Source organism: Phalacrocorax carbo, chromosome 4 (assembly GCF_963921805.1).
Source record: "Phalacrocorax carbo chromosome 4, bPhaCar2.1, whole genome shotgun sequence".
Taxonomy (NCBI): domain Eukaryota; kingdom Metazoa; phylum Chordata; class Aves; order Suliformes; family Phalacrocoracidae; genus Phalacrocorax; species Phalacrocorax carbo.
This window is the reverse complement of record NC_087516.1, coordinates 3,335,084-3,349,040: the sequence shown is the minus strand read 5'-3', so window position 1 is coordinate 3,349,040 and position 13,957 is coordinate 3,335,084. Positions and strand designations below refer to the sequence as shown.

Genomic DNA, 13,957 nt, shown 5'->3' with positions numbered 1-13,957 from the left:
CTGGAGGGTCTTTTTTTCTCCTTCCAGGTTTTGAGGAATGCATGATTATAAAAAATTCCCCGGGGCATTTCTCCTCCTTAAATCTCATAACCACCTCCCTCCCACAGGAGCACGAACTAAAATTGGATTTACAGGTGATTCCCAGTGAAAGAAACAAGGATGCTGAGCCTGGCAGTCCATGAGCACAGCGGGGCTGAGGGAAGCTGAACTTGCTCACCTTTCCCAGCGTTTCACTCCCAAGTCTGCCCTTTCCAGATGTTTTATCTTTCCAGGTGTTACATCCCATCCGCAGTGGTGAGAAGGCACCAGGACCACCTCGCTCTTCATCCACACCAGGCTCTCAAGAAGACACCAGGTCCGTCCCACCTCCCGAGGAGGACCAGCTCTACCCAAATCGCTCCCGAGTGACATCTGCCTGGCCATCCATCACAGCAGCCGCCACCTCCCAGAGCTGACACTCAGCTTCTGCCGAGCTCCAGTTCCCCGGAGCCGTGCGGTTATGGCATGAACCCAAGTGAAGGGACTTTCTGCAGACACAAAGGAGGAGAAGGGAACCCTTCCAGAACAAACACTGAGCTAATGTCCCGTTTCCCAGCATTACTGAGTTAATAAAAGCTGAAAAGGGTCTCTTTGTTTGCCTGGATTGATTCAAAGCACCCTTCCTGGTAGGCATCTCTATGCCAGCACCTTAGGAATGGTCTCGTGTCTCATCGGTACAGCCAGCCTCCTCGCTGGCTGGGGATACCAGGACTTCACGCAACAGTGCAGCTCCCACCACCTCTGTGTTGCACAACCTCCCTGTCCCATCCAACCGCGGTGGCCCCTCGGCCTCTCCCCCAGCAGCCCTGCCTCGGAGACAGCAGTATTTTTATGCCTGATGCAAAAAATCTGGGGTGAAATTTCCTTTTCCCTGGCTGTGGTGGCTAAAGTCTTCATGGCCACGTCTTTCCGTGGTTTCCTATCATGCCTTCAGCTCAGGGGGACCCCTAGATGCTATTGTAAATATAATAATCTGTAAAATACCTCCTGCATCTTCACAATTGCTTTATAGCCAGATGAGTTAGCAAATGCCTTCCAGTTAAGCAGAAAAAAAATTGCTTTCAGATAAGCAGCTGAATGGTTAACTAAGCCTAGATTATGAAGGCCTGACTCTGTTTCTGCCTGAGTAGGTTAATTGTTAACACTCTAGTAACAAAGGCCTTTGGGAGACATACCTAGGCACCGTGCCATGCGAGAAGGAAATCAATCACTGGTCTCAGGCAGAGAGGGCTCCAGCAAACAACCCAAAAGCAAGGCAGCGCCTTGGCACACGCACCATCCCAGGCATGCGGTCCCAGCAGGACAGGCAGCAAAGGCATCTGAAGGTCAAAAATCCCCTGCTGCCGATTGCGGTAACAGGTGTGCCCGTGGCCTTCAATAGTCAGGCTTGTTTGCGTCTGTTTTAATGAGCGTGCAATTACCGACACAATGAAAACATGCTCTTTTTTTTTGGCGGGGGGGTGGTGGTTTGGGACCTACACATGCACTGTGTTTGTGGCTCTGGTGGCTCTCCAGTTTGTTGGCAGTGGTGCCAGGGAGCTGGTATGGCTGGAAGAAAAAAAGTCATCACGTCCTGGGGTGGCAGAGCAGGTTAGAAATGGTGTAAAAAGGGTGAAAAATAATTTGCTATGATTGTTTCAGCTTCTTAAGAAGGATACATGGAGAGGGAAGGGAAGGCCAGCAATGGGTTAGCAGTGAGCAAACAGCTTTAGGGCATGAAACCACATTCATCCAGAGAAGCATTAACAAGCGTTGGAGAAAAAACACCACTGAAACCCAAGACTTGCAATCAGGCTGAGCCAATATATCCATGGAAGGTGTTTGGGTCTGGGTCTCAGCAAAGCTACTGGCACCTCAGAGGTTGTTGCCTGGGTTGGTGTAGACACCCTGCGTTCCCATGAGGCAGCTCGAGCAGCACTGGTGAGATGGGAGCCCACCTCCTGCTCCCTGCCCGGGCTGGGGAAGGTGGACGTGGGCACAGGGGAGGACCGCTGCAGTGCTGGAGAAGGTCAGATGGACCTGCCTCACTTCCCAGTGCTCCCATCTTGCCCTGCAAAATGCTCTGCTTGCCATAGTTGTACCACGACACACCCCCGCGAAGGTTTTTGTCTTCCCACCAATTAGTTTCAGATGCAACCTGCAATCACCTTCCTCTCCTCCGGGCTGAGCGAACAGCCCTCGGCCTCTCCGTGCGCATCCCGTCCTCCAGAAAGACCATTCAGCTACTGCCTCCTGTGCGTCACGGGCCACCGCGAGTTACCTCCATCTGACCCAATCCTGGCTGAGAGCATCTCCACAAGGTTCGGGTCGAGAGGCAGGGACACCACCGCTCCCTTCCCACCAGCACTGGTGCGTCTGCACCTCCTTGCCTTCTACACCCTTCTCAGGTTGCCTCAGTCTGAAGAGGGGAACAGAATGAGCTTTTCCCATCAATCACAGGCATTTTTTCCAGCCCTCAAGTAATTTTTGTGGCTTTTTTCTGCACCTCCTCCAACTTCTTTCCCCCCGCCTCTGACATCCTGGCTCGCTGGCTGCCAGGTTTTCCTCCACCGCTGAAATACAGTGCAAAAGCACTTGAACCTGTCTGCGAAAACAGGCAGTTCTCGAGCTTTTCAACCACAAGCTTTTTCCACAGCCAAAAGCCAGACGATGTCAGACAAACGACTCCCGCTGCCTCCCTCGGGCACGGATCTCTCTTTTCCCATTTATCCCTGCCGAAGGAAATGGCAGATTTGCAATGGGGACCTCTTCCCTCCATTTGGGGCCACAATGCAAACTCAGGAAGGCAGGTTGGAGGGCCAAGGAGAGCCACGTTCTTGTAGGCACCTTCAGATGCCTCTTTGGCCGTGGGGTTGCTGCATGTCTGCACATCTTGCATCTATCTGTACAAATATTTTATGGTTGCTGCTGGGCTACAAGGAGATGGACAAGTCCTCGATGCAAGGGCATGTGCAATCTCCAGGAGGACATTGCCCAGCATCTCCCAGGGCTCAGCTGAGCTGCGCTGTGAGCCTCGGCCCCTTTTGCACCATGAGGTGTCTAGGGCTGGACCAAGTCACTGCAAATCTGTGCTGTAAGACGTATCCAGGCTGGAGAAGTCCCATCAGGAGGTTTTGAAAGAGGCTCCTGGCTGTGATGAGCAGGGCGACAGCATGTAGTGAACACACCAGTCCCGCTCAGGCCCTCAGATATTTACTTCTGTTAATGCTAACGTTAATGTTAAGAAGAGGCGATTTGCTAGGGCCGCTCTCCAGGGGGATACATCAGTGCTGCTCGGCTGTCCTGCATCCCTGCCCAGGGCTTGCAGGGAGGTGTTGCTTAGGAGCTACATGACACTTAAGCTCTGGCGCTGGCTTTGCAAGCAAAAACGAGTGGAAAGTTTTTTTTCTCTCCCCAAGAACCTGTGGTCTGAGAGAGCCCTGCAGTTTTTCCCTTGAAGCCAGGCAAATCCCCTGGGGAACCTGTGGCCCGTGACCAGCTTTCCATCGAGTCCCTGCTGTAGGAGAGATCCCACTTGGATATGCTGCTCATCAGCTCTCCCCATGGCCTGATCCTGCTCACAAATTTGGCAGAAAGTCAACCCAAACCAGCAAGCTGCTGCCTCGGCAGCTTCCAGCCAGTGCACTGAGGCCTCAGCCAAGGACCAAAGTGCCGTGGTCGAGGAACAGAGAGCACGGGCAGAACCCACCAGAAAGGGGTTTGGATACGTCAGCAAGGACCAGCTCCTGACTGCAGCCGGGGGTGCTTTGCAGAGACCTTTGTAGCTCTGTCCCCCGAGGATTGGGTGTTTAGCTTGGGAGCAAGGAAGGCATGAATTCAGAAAGCAAAGCAACACCAAAGCCATCCTAGATGCCTTCTCCTGGGAGCAACCTCCGTGTATCCTAAAGCTATTTCCTATCGCGTTCTGATGCAAGCATGAAACCGTGGAAATCCATCCTGGAGTTCTGCGCTACAATCCCGCCTCCGGAGTCCTACCAAGCAGCATCCAGTTTGGGAAAGTGGGGTTCATCCTGTCCCCCTACGACCCTCTGCTTTCCAATGATGCCTCCTGTCCCAGCAGCTGGGAGCACTGGGGGGGTCTCCACAGGGACGCACAGCATCCTCAGAATAACTGGGACAGCCCCCCACCCCCCATGGTTATTTCTGAGATGTGAGGCCCACACTTTGCTTTTCTATCCTGCAAACGTGGCAGCATCGGGTGGGGGTGGCAGGATTCGGGGCAGGGAGGTCCCCATTTTGGGGGGCTGCACTTTCTTGGGCTGCTGTGGGAAATAAAAGCAAGTGGCTTAGAAACATTTCCTTTTCCTTTCCGCCTGCTAATGAGATAATTACAGCCTTTTGTATTCTGGGAAACTATTTTCTCATTACGGGCCACATCAGCTATTTACATAATAAGCTTGAAACAAAAGAGACGAGATGAAAAGACCCAGGCGGCTCCTCTGGAGAGCCCGCGTTGCGCTGCCGAGGGGTAGCACACGGGATGACGGCTTTCTCCGTCGCCGAGGTCCCTCTGCCAAGGTTTGGAGCAGGTGGCAGGATTTGGTGGGGGATGCCCCCAGCATAGGATGCTCCTCGCTCTTAGCCGTGAGGGTCCCCGGTGTCCCCAGAAGCAGCCTGATGCGCTCTCATAGCCCACCCATCGTGATTCCCATTGCTGAAGGATTTGGGAGGGATGGCCGTGGATTGAGACCCCATGTGCAGGTGGCAGGGAGAGCCATGTCAGCTCTGCCCTGATGTGATCAGTGTATGTGGGGCTGACAGTGACACCTTGGGACGAGTCCCACCACCTGAGGATGTGCTGGGTACCAAACTGGCCCATGCCCTGTCCCATCTCCCACGTCCCAGTTTCCCTATGCCCCCAGCTGTGGCGCAGGGACATGCTGAGTACCAGCCTGCCTCATGCTGGCTGGACCAAGGACACTTTGGGTACTGGGCTGTCCCATCCCATGTCCTGCATCCCAGTTCCCTGTCCCCCAGCTGTCCCAGGGACACTTTGGGTACCAGGCTATCCCATTCCATGTCCCACATCCCAGTTCCCTGTCCCCCAGCTGTCCCAGAGAAACTTTGGGTACCAGGCTATCCCATTCCATGTCTCACATCCCAGTTCCCTGTCCCCCAGCTGTCCCAGGGACACTCTGGGTACCAGGCTATCCCATTCCATGTCCCACATCCCAGTTCCCTGTCCCCCAGCTGTCCCAGGGACACTCTGGGTACCAACCCATCCCATTCCATGTCCCACATCCCAGTTCTCTGTTCCCACAGCTGACCAAAGGACACTTTGGGTACCAACCCATCCCATCCCGTGTGCCAGTTCCCTGGCCCCATGGCAGGCTAGGGGACAGCGGGTGCCAAACCATCCCATCCCACACCCCCATTCCCTGTCCCCCCCGCTAGTCAAGGGACGCTCTGTGTACAAAATTGTCCCCACCAGCCTGCCAACCCACCACCTCCCTTCCTCAATAAAGGCCCCATTGTTCTCCCCCGACAAAGCCTGAATAGTGCAGCCTGCTCCACCTTCCCCCGGCTAATCCTCCGGGTTTGCTATCAGTTTTCCTCCTCGGTTGGCTGCTGTGTTTAAGGGACATGCTCCACTGCCACCCCTCCCCATCCCCCAGGAAGTGGCAGGAAGGGGAATCACAGCAAAGCATGGTCAAAGCCAAAGCATATGGCCTTGGTTCTGGGCCCTCCTGCCTGCGGTCCTTCCCTCTCAGCTCCCCGGGGGTGGAATGGACACCCCCCCCTGCATATGTGCTACACCCACGCTGTGCCTCTGTCACACGCAGTGGCACAAGAGTCCTTGTCTGCATTCACTGCGCTCCTCCCCAGGAGTGATGATGGTGAGGATGATGAAGAGCACTAAAGGCTCATGCTGGGTCCACACTGTGGACCATGTCGCTGCCCCACAGCATCCCCCTACAAGCACGAGGCTCCGAGAGCCCGGCAACTACTTTGAAACCCCTTATTGATAGCAAAAGAAAAATCAGTAAATCAATCTGGGCGTTACTATTGCTCATCCAGAACGAGCTGCTCCAGCTGTGCCAACCCAAGCCCACCACAGCTCCTCATCTCAGGGCATTCCCGATTTTAATCCACAGTATTTTCTGGATCCAAAAGAGCAGGCAAAAGTATGGAATAAAAGGTTGAGCACCTGGCGGGCTGTGCCAGTCTTAAGCTGCTCCAATAAGGAAAGAAATCAAGATTGCTCTGGAGGATGCAGCGAGGTGGGCAAAGCCCCAGAGAAACCTCAGTGGGTGACATGGAGATTTAACGTGGTGCTCTTTGATTTGTACGGGGTCCCAGGGAGGTTTTCCAGTCTCCATCCTTGGACGCTTTCAAGCCCTGAATGCACCAAGCAGGGTATGGCCTCGTAGCTGAGCCTGCCTTGAGCAGCAAGGTGGCCCAGAGACCCACAAAGCTCCCTTCCACCATTAATTATCCTGCCATGGAGGATGGAGGTTTTGGCAAGCGACCCTACAGGCTATACGCTGGTGTTGGCCTGGCTGGGGCTGTGAGGCCGTGTTGCTGGCAGAGTCCTCATCCTCAGGGGCATTTTCCCCGGCTGCTATCACAGCCCTGGGTTTGGATCCAGGCTGGCATCCTCCAGGATGCCCCTGAGGGCAGATGGGAGGGATTTTCCTTTACATGATATGTCTGTCCCCCCCTGCCCCAAGGAGCAGGGAGTGCCAGTGGGCCAGGATGGTTTCAAGCTCAGCCCAAACTGCCAACCCAAATCCTATGTGTCTGTCAGGAAGGGTGTCAGGAAGGCCTCATCCGTGCCCAGCTCCCCTTGTGGCTGCCCCCAGAGGATGCTCAGCACTGGCTGCGGGATAAGCCATCATCTCCAGCGCAGCCACTGTGACAACCGCCGCCTGGAGAACACCAGCTTTGGTGGCACAAGGAAAACTCCCTGAATTCACTTAGCATGGGGAAAGGATGCTTTGATGGAGCAGCCTTAGTGCTGGCTGCGGGGCTGGGGGTCTGGGATGCTCCACGTTGCAGGCGGGACCACATGAAGTCATCCCAGCCCTCCGTGCCTCAGTTTCCCCTTATTAAGGGGTTAAGGGGCTGCCTCCTCAGCAAGGTGGCTCAAGATGAGGTGCTGCTGGTTGAGCCCATGGTGCTGCCTTGATGCTGATTATTGCAGCAGGGGTGACGGTGCTGCTGTCCCCTGAAAGTCCCCCAGTGGGGAGCTGCATCCCTTGCGTGGCATCCCAGTGGCTGCCTGAGCATCCTCATCTGGCCCCACTTCCCAAATCCTGGGGGATCCCAATGTGATCCCCTGCTACAGACCTGCTCCTTGGCCCCAAATGCCTTGCGGTGGGAGCATCAGAACTCCTCCAATGCACGATTTAGGCCCCTGCCCTGGCCTGAGTGTTGCTAGGAGGAGGCCTGATCCTGCCCTTTGGGGTGAGCCATCAGCTCCAGAGAGGTGCCAAGCAGCTGTCCCCATGACCCCTGCCTGGCTCTGCCATCCCCAGACTTTGCCCAAACCTCTGTCCCAGCAAGAAGGACAACAAGGGGACACGCCACCAGCTCCCACTCCCCGCCCACGCCACCGACCCAGCCGTGATTTATCATTAACTTGCCTTGAGAAGTTTCAAGGGCGCAGAGCCAGCCCAGGATGTGCTCGCTCCTTCCCACGCACCACACTCGGAGCAAGCCCCCATGGTGGCTTGTCCCCACCGCCGGGGTTTGCACCGCTAACCAGAGTGGTGCCCCAAAACCGATCGGGGTGCAAGGTCCTGGTGCTGGCAGGTGCCAGCTGGATCCAGGGTGAGTTTGTAGCAGGGGGAAAATAGCAGCTCTCCCCACCCTGAGCAACCCACCTCTGTGCACCCCATCTCTGCCCTGACCCCCAGTGCAAATGCAGCCCAGTGGGTACCCCCCACCCTGAAAAAGCACCTGCAGCAGGTCCCACCAGCTCAACGCCGCACTAATCCACCCTTCGTTCCCCTGCCTGGCCCCTTTCTGAGCTCAAACAAAGACACCCAGGGCAAGGGGGAAGGAAGGGAAAGACCGCCCCAAAAGCCGGCACCTGCCGGGATTTACCTGGGCAGCCCAGGGGTGCATCCTCCAGCTCCCCGTTCTCTTCAGGTCTCCATGTTCACGGTCTCTCTGTTTGGTAACCCAGGAAAAAACCAAAATAATACCTGCCGAGAGCAACCTGCTGCTGGGCTGGGGCCAAGGACTGCGCTGGGCTCGGCGTGATTGGCCACTGCCAGCCCACGCCAGCGGGATCTTAACTCTTTCTTCCCATCGGGGTGGGGATGAGCCCCGTGTCCTCAGACAGGGACTTTGGGGTCTGACGGCTTGGTTTTGCTCAAATATGGGATTCTGGGGTCTGATGGCTTGTTTTTGTTCAAACAGGGATTTTGGGGTCTAATGACTTGGGTTTTTTTTCAAAAGGGGATTTTGGGATCTAACAGCTTGGGTTTGCTTAAATGGGGATTTGGGGGTGTCCAATGGCTCGGTTTTGCTCAAATGGATTTTGGGGTCTGACCGTTTTTTTTTTCAAATGGGAATTTTTGGGTCTAATGGTTTGTTTTTGCTCAAACAGGGATTTGGGGATCTGATGGCTGATTTTTGCACAAGTAGGGATTTTGGGGTCCTATTACTTGTTTTTGCTCAAACTGGGATTTTGGGGACTGGTGGCTTGTTTTTACTCAAATGGGGAATTTGGGGTCTGGCTGCCTGGCTTTTTTCAAAAGGGGATTTGGGGATCTGATGGCTTGGTTTTTTTGCACGAATGGGGATTTGGGGGTCTGACAGCTTGGTTTTGCTTAAATGGGGATTTGGGGGTGTCCAACAGCTGTTTTTATTTTTTTTTTTCCAAAAGGGATTTTGGGGTCCAATGGCTTGTTTTTGCTCAGATTGTTATTTTGGGTTCTGCCCAGCACAGGACCCCCTCCTCAACTGTCCCATCCCAGTGGGGATGCTTCCCAGCTGTGTGGCTGAACCAAGAGCCCATTTGCCACAGAGAGAGGGGCAAAGAGCACAAGTCCAGCCCAATAAATTTGAAACAGCCTCAGGTTTTCATTTCAAGGCGGTTTAGGTTAATTGATATCCTAAATCTCACTGAAGCACACCAGAGAGGCAGACAGACATCCACAAAGACCACATTTTCTTTATATGCCAACACTGACCCACCTCAACCCCAAACTCCCTGATAAAGCTGTGCACACATGAAACAATAAAAAAGAAAGTTACAGAGGGATTTGATCCTGCTGAGCCCATCAACATGTTTCAGCACAGAGAAAATGGAAAAGGGAAGTAATTTTAGACTGGAGATGAGGGAAAATGCCTTCCCTGCCAGAGGGGTCAGGCCCTGGCACAGGCTGCCCAGAGAGGTGGGGGAGTCACCGTCCCTGGGGGGGTTCAAACACCGTGCAGACGTGGCACTTGGGGACATGGTTTAGGAGGCCTGGGGGTGTTGGGCTGGTGGTTGGACATGTTGATCCTAGAGGTCTTTTCTAACCTTAATTCCAACCTCATTAGGACAAGAGGAAACGGCCTCAAGCTGCGCCAGGGGAAGTTTAGGTTGGATATTAGGGAAAACTTCTTCACCGAAAGGGTTGTCAGGCCCTGGCACAGGCTGCCCAGGGAGGTGGTGGAGTCTCCATCCCTGGGGGTATTTAAAAGGAGGGTAGACGTGGTGCTTGAGGATATGGTTTAGTGGTGGACTTGGCAGTGACAGGTTAGCGGTTGGACTCGATGATCTTAAGGGTCTTTTCCAACCTTAATGATTCTATGATTCTGTGATTCTATGATTTAATAATTCTATGATTCTATGATTTTCTCCCCAGGTTATTGCAGATGAGGAAGCAAGCATTAGACAGTCCATCTGTCCATCTGTCATCCCATAGCTTTGGCATATTCTGTCTGGTTTCAGCCTGTTCGGATGAATAGGATGATACCCATCACCCCAGAAGCTGGACCTGGATCCTGCCCTCCCTCCTTTGCCATCATTATTTGCCAGATGTACCCTCCCATCTTTCAGAGCAGGGCCCTGGTGATACAGGATGGTCCAGAGCTCCCTCTCCTCCATCCCTGGCTGCCGATGCTGCGGTGGGAGAGCAATCAGGCTTCCCATCGGGGGCCAGCCAGCCTCAGCACTTATATTGGATTATTTGCAGTCATGAAGGGAGCGCAACAAGGGAAATAAAGCTACACAAAGCTCCTGCTAATTTAGACTTATTTGCTCAAGTGAATTTTCTATTGGCAGGATGTCTGCATATCAAAGGAGTCCCCGGTCACAGCCTCCCAAACACAGCGTCGTCAACGGTGGGGTAATAGCTGCAAGAACAGTAAAATAGCAATAATGTGAACAATAATCAAATATGGGTTACACATGCATTTAAACCATGGCAAAATGCACTGCCGTGGTGCATTGGGAAGGTGTAAATTATAGCAAAATGGATTCCTGCAGAGACTCAAGCTCTTAATTTTGCCCTTTGACTTCAGAAACAGACTTCCAAGAAGCAGGCTGGCTTATACATTGCTAGAAGAGATTTCCAGCAGCAGGATGTGTGGCACGCACCTTGGAAATAGCCACAGATTAGCAAACCTTTTCTGTTCCAGGAACTGCTCTTGCAATAACCAGAACTGACCCAGGAGCTTCATCAGGACGCAGACCCTTCCTACCAGTGGGATTTGGTGAAGCTGCCCAAGCAAAGGAGCCCTTGGCCGCGTGGCGTGGAGCTGCAGCACAGCCAGGCTCAGCAGATCTCGCAGGAGGCAGGCAGTTTCCTGACATTACAGCTGGTTAAGTCCGTGCTCATTCTCTCTTTGGGAGTTGTGTTATGTCTTAGCATTTCCCGCAGATGAATAAATCATGACGGAAAAGGCTTTGGAGAATGCTGGAAGCTCCAGGATAACCTGCGCTCCTGGTGCTCTCAGGCAAGTCATAAACTTTTGAACCCTGAACTCCTGTTTCTAACTCAGGTCTCTGGTTGCTGAGACATAAACCTCTCTACCCACCAAGCTCACCTCTACCAAAGCCCCTCCACCACCTCTGAGACCCAGCAGAGGACCCCCCCCAAGGTTGGCAGCCAGTACCCCATTATGCAGGGGCTCCTGCAGAGCCAGCTGCATCCAGGCCATCATGTTTCCCTGTCCCCATGGGACAGAACCACCAAGACTTGGTCTCATCTCCTCGGTGGCTTTTATCCGTCCCTGCGCTGCCCTTTTTGGGCAGCCACAGTCGGGCTGTGCACCCAGACCCAATCACCTGTAGTGCCTCCAGGTGGTGGTCCCCATTCCCCACCGTGGCAGACTGGCTGGAGAACCACGAGACTAACAATGGGTCTTAACTTCCATTTACATTAGACAAGATCATCGTTGACAACACAATTTGCCAGAGATTTTCTAAGACGCGTCTCGTGGGGACCCTGGGTAGCTAATGGGGAGCGGGGTATCCATAAGAGTATCTCTGACAGCAGGTCTTTGATGCCCTATTGGTGGGACAGGCAGCTCCTGTCTCAGCTCCTGTCTCAGCTCCTGCCTGGACTGCTCTTTCCCACGTAGCCCCCTGAGATGGGCTGAAAGTTGCTGTAATCCGCAGCTCGGCTGCTATCAAGTGGCTCCTGTGCTGTGGGCAGCCAGAAGCAGAGGTGCCAAAACTCCAGGAGATATTGTCTTCTCCTTCACCAGCCAGCCAGAATCAACAGGAGCCTCACGAAAGGGCTGTCCGGGTAAAGGGGACCTGGAAAGTTTGCCTGAGAGCATGAGGTCCAGCTCGCCCATTCAGGGGAAGTCTGGAGCCTCGTGCTGTGTGGAGCCATGGGTGGGAAGCAGAAACCAGTGAGGAGCTGGAGGCTGAACTCAGACTCAAATACAGCGAGTGCTCTACAGAGACACTCAAACAGGACGACCTCCAGCCTTGTATTAGGGGGTTTGGGGTTACCCACCCAGAAAACCATCCCTACCCAGACACGATGGACTGGCCTCCTTCTGCCTGGGGAAATAGGCTTTGAACATCCACCTGGACCCAAAACTACATCCCTTGAAGGCCTCTTGAAGCTGGTTACATCCTTTCCCCTTTCTCCCTCAGTTCAACAGCAGGGAAGGCTGTTGTTGCACATGGCCCATGTCGAGGGCTTGCACAGCATCCATTGCTCCCAGTTTAATCCTTTTGGCTGAGAAATTATGGCCATGATTTTCCCTGTTGAGCTGGCTCAGGATCAGCCCTCTATCTGGCAAAATGCAACATGTTCCACTCCGGTTTCACCTGTGGGGCCGTGGCATCGATGCCAGTCTTTGCCCCCAAACAGCCAAGAGAAACACAGCAGTCCCCAGGCAGCATCCCCAGGCATTGGAGGCTCCCCCATCTTGGGGAAGGCACTGCTGGCTCCCCCATTTCGTCCACATCCCTCCCCTGGGTGGGAGGAGCTTCTGCCCTGACTTTCCCAGCTCCAGCAGCTCATGCCGGGGCAGCAGCCCCTCTCCAAACCTCCCTTTCCCCACCAGGCTGAAGCTGTTCATAACACCGTGATGCCCGCGCCAAGAAGGTGATGGATCACCAGCACAAGTCCTGAGGCTGCAGAGTGTTTAGCAGCACAGAACAGGTTGAAGTTATGGGGGTTTGTAGCTTCAGGTGGAGCCACAACAAAATAAACACCCCTATCTTCAAATAAAAAAAGAGAAAAAGATAAAAGGGAAAAAGGAAACGAGCAGATCCTCTTTGTCTATTCTACTTGGACTGGCTGCTGTCAAATGGGACCCCGGGGACTCCTGTTGAGTTTTTCTTTTCTGCAGAAAAATTATCCTGTTTGAAAATTATTTCTGTGGAAATGTTCTGGATTTTTTTGAAGGTGGTTCTTTTTTTTTTCTTCAGTGAAATTGTGGGGTTTTTTTAATGCCCTGTCCTTCCATTGAATAAAATAAAATTAAGTTTTCAGAAATAAAAATACTGTTGTTTTTTTTTTCCTGTTTTTCCCCCTAAGCCTTCTTCCTCTTGAGGAAAGGAAAAATTAACCCTACCAAAACCCAAGCTCTTTGTTCCCCAGATCCTTTTTTACCTTTTTCCTTTTTCTTGCAGTATTGGCATGGGAAATGGGAGCAGAGACACCTGGCTCCTTGCATCAGGATTTCTTCCTTAAAAGCCCTGGGGAGCAACTTCTCAGTGCAAAACACCCTGACGTGAGTGAGAGCCTTCTTCCTCTCTCCACCTAGACTCCTTTATTTACAGGGAAGAGCATTTTCAAAGCCGTGAGGAGCAGAAAAACCTCCTAAGTGAGGGTCCCCTTTCAAGTCATGAGCGAGGTTGGAGGCATCTTCATCCTGGGATGTCCTCCTGCCTTGGCTGGGCGATGCCAAGGCTGACCTGGTCTAGTGATGATGATAGTCTCCTACACGGACTGTGGAGTTGTGCTGGAGGCTTCTAGAGCTTTCCAGTCAGCATCACAGCAACTTCAGACCTCAGCTATGAACTGATTGCACTTGTAATAAGTGCTTGACATCCAGCAGGTTGCATGCTGAAAGCAGGCATCAGCCTTTGTTTGAAACCCTTCCCCCGTATCTGTTATTAGAGCAGAGATTTCCAGTAGGAAAGCTGATAAAATTGCCACCAGTCTGCCCTGGCTGAGTGAGCTCTGTGGCTGATCTCCTAGGAGAAAAAAGTCATGTGAACGCCCACTATTTCTTTACACTAGAAGGAACTGTTGACTGCCTATGTGATGTAAAAGCCTCCTCTCTACCCAGAGGTCCACCTGCACCAGTACTTGCACAATGAGATCCCACCATTGCACTGGTCTGGAAGATAAAACGCTGAGAAAGGTTGTTCCTGCTCATTAAGTGGAATAATTTGAGCCCGTATGAGGCCCCTCCATACCCACACAGAGGTGTGGATGGGAGAGAACCTTCTCCAAGCTGCCACAGGGGACAGGCAGGGATTCCCGAGGCTGAGCTGGTGCTGCAAAGC

At 53.2% G+C, this 13,957-nt stretch overlaps 2 protein-coding genes and 1 long non-coding RNA gene across 8 annotated transcripts in view; 1 reads left to right on the top strand and 2 right to left on the bottom strand.

Annotated features, from left to right (window-relative positions):
• UBOX5 (U-box domain containing 5) overlaps positions 1–13,957 on the bottom strand; it is a 122,941-nt gene that overhangs the window by 43,415 nt on the left and 65,569 nt on the right. The window lies entirely within an intron of this gene.
• Positions 1–13,957, bottom strand: part of LZTS3 (leucine zipper tumor suppressor family member 3) — a 55,634-nt gene that overhangs the window by 19,508 nt on the left and 22,169 nt on the right. For 2 of the 6 annotated variants that reach the window (XM_064448837.1, XM_064448842.1), the window contains exon 1: positions 8,089–8,181. The exons of 1 other annotated variant lie outside the window; for it this stretch is intronic. The gene's annotated coding sequence lies outside the window, so the exon portion shown is untranslated. 3 more of the 6 variants (XM_064448839.1, XM_064448838.1, XM_064448840.1) reach the window with 3 other exon arrangements.
• Positions 7,635–10,884, top strand: LOC135313015 (uncharacterized). Its single transcript, XR_010372563.1, has 2 exons — positions 7,635–7,812; positions 9,843–10,884. It is a non-coding gene; the product is annotated as an uncharacterized LOC135313015 (long non-coding RNA).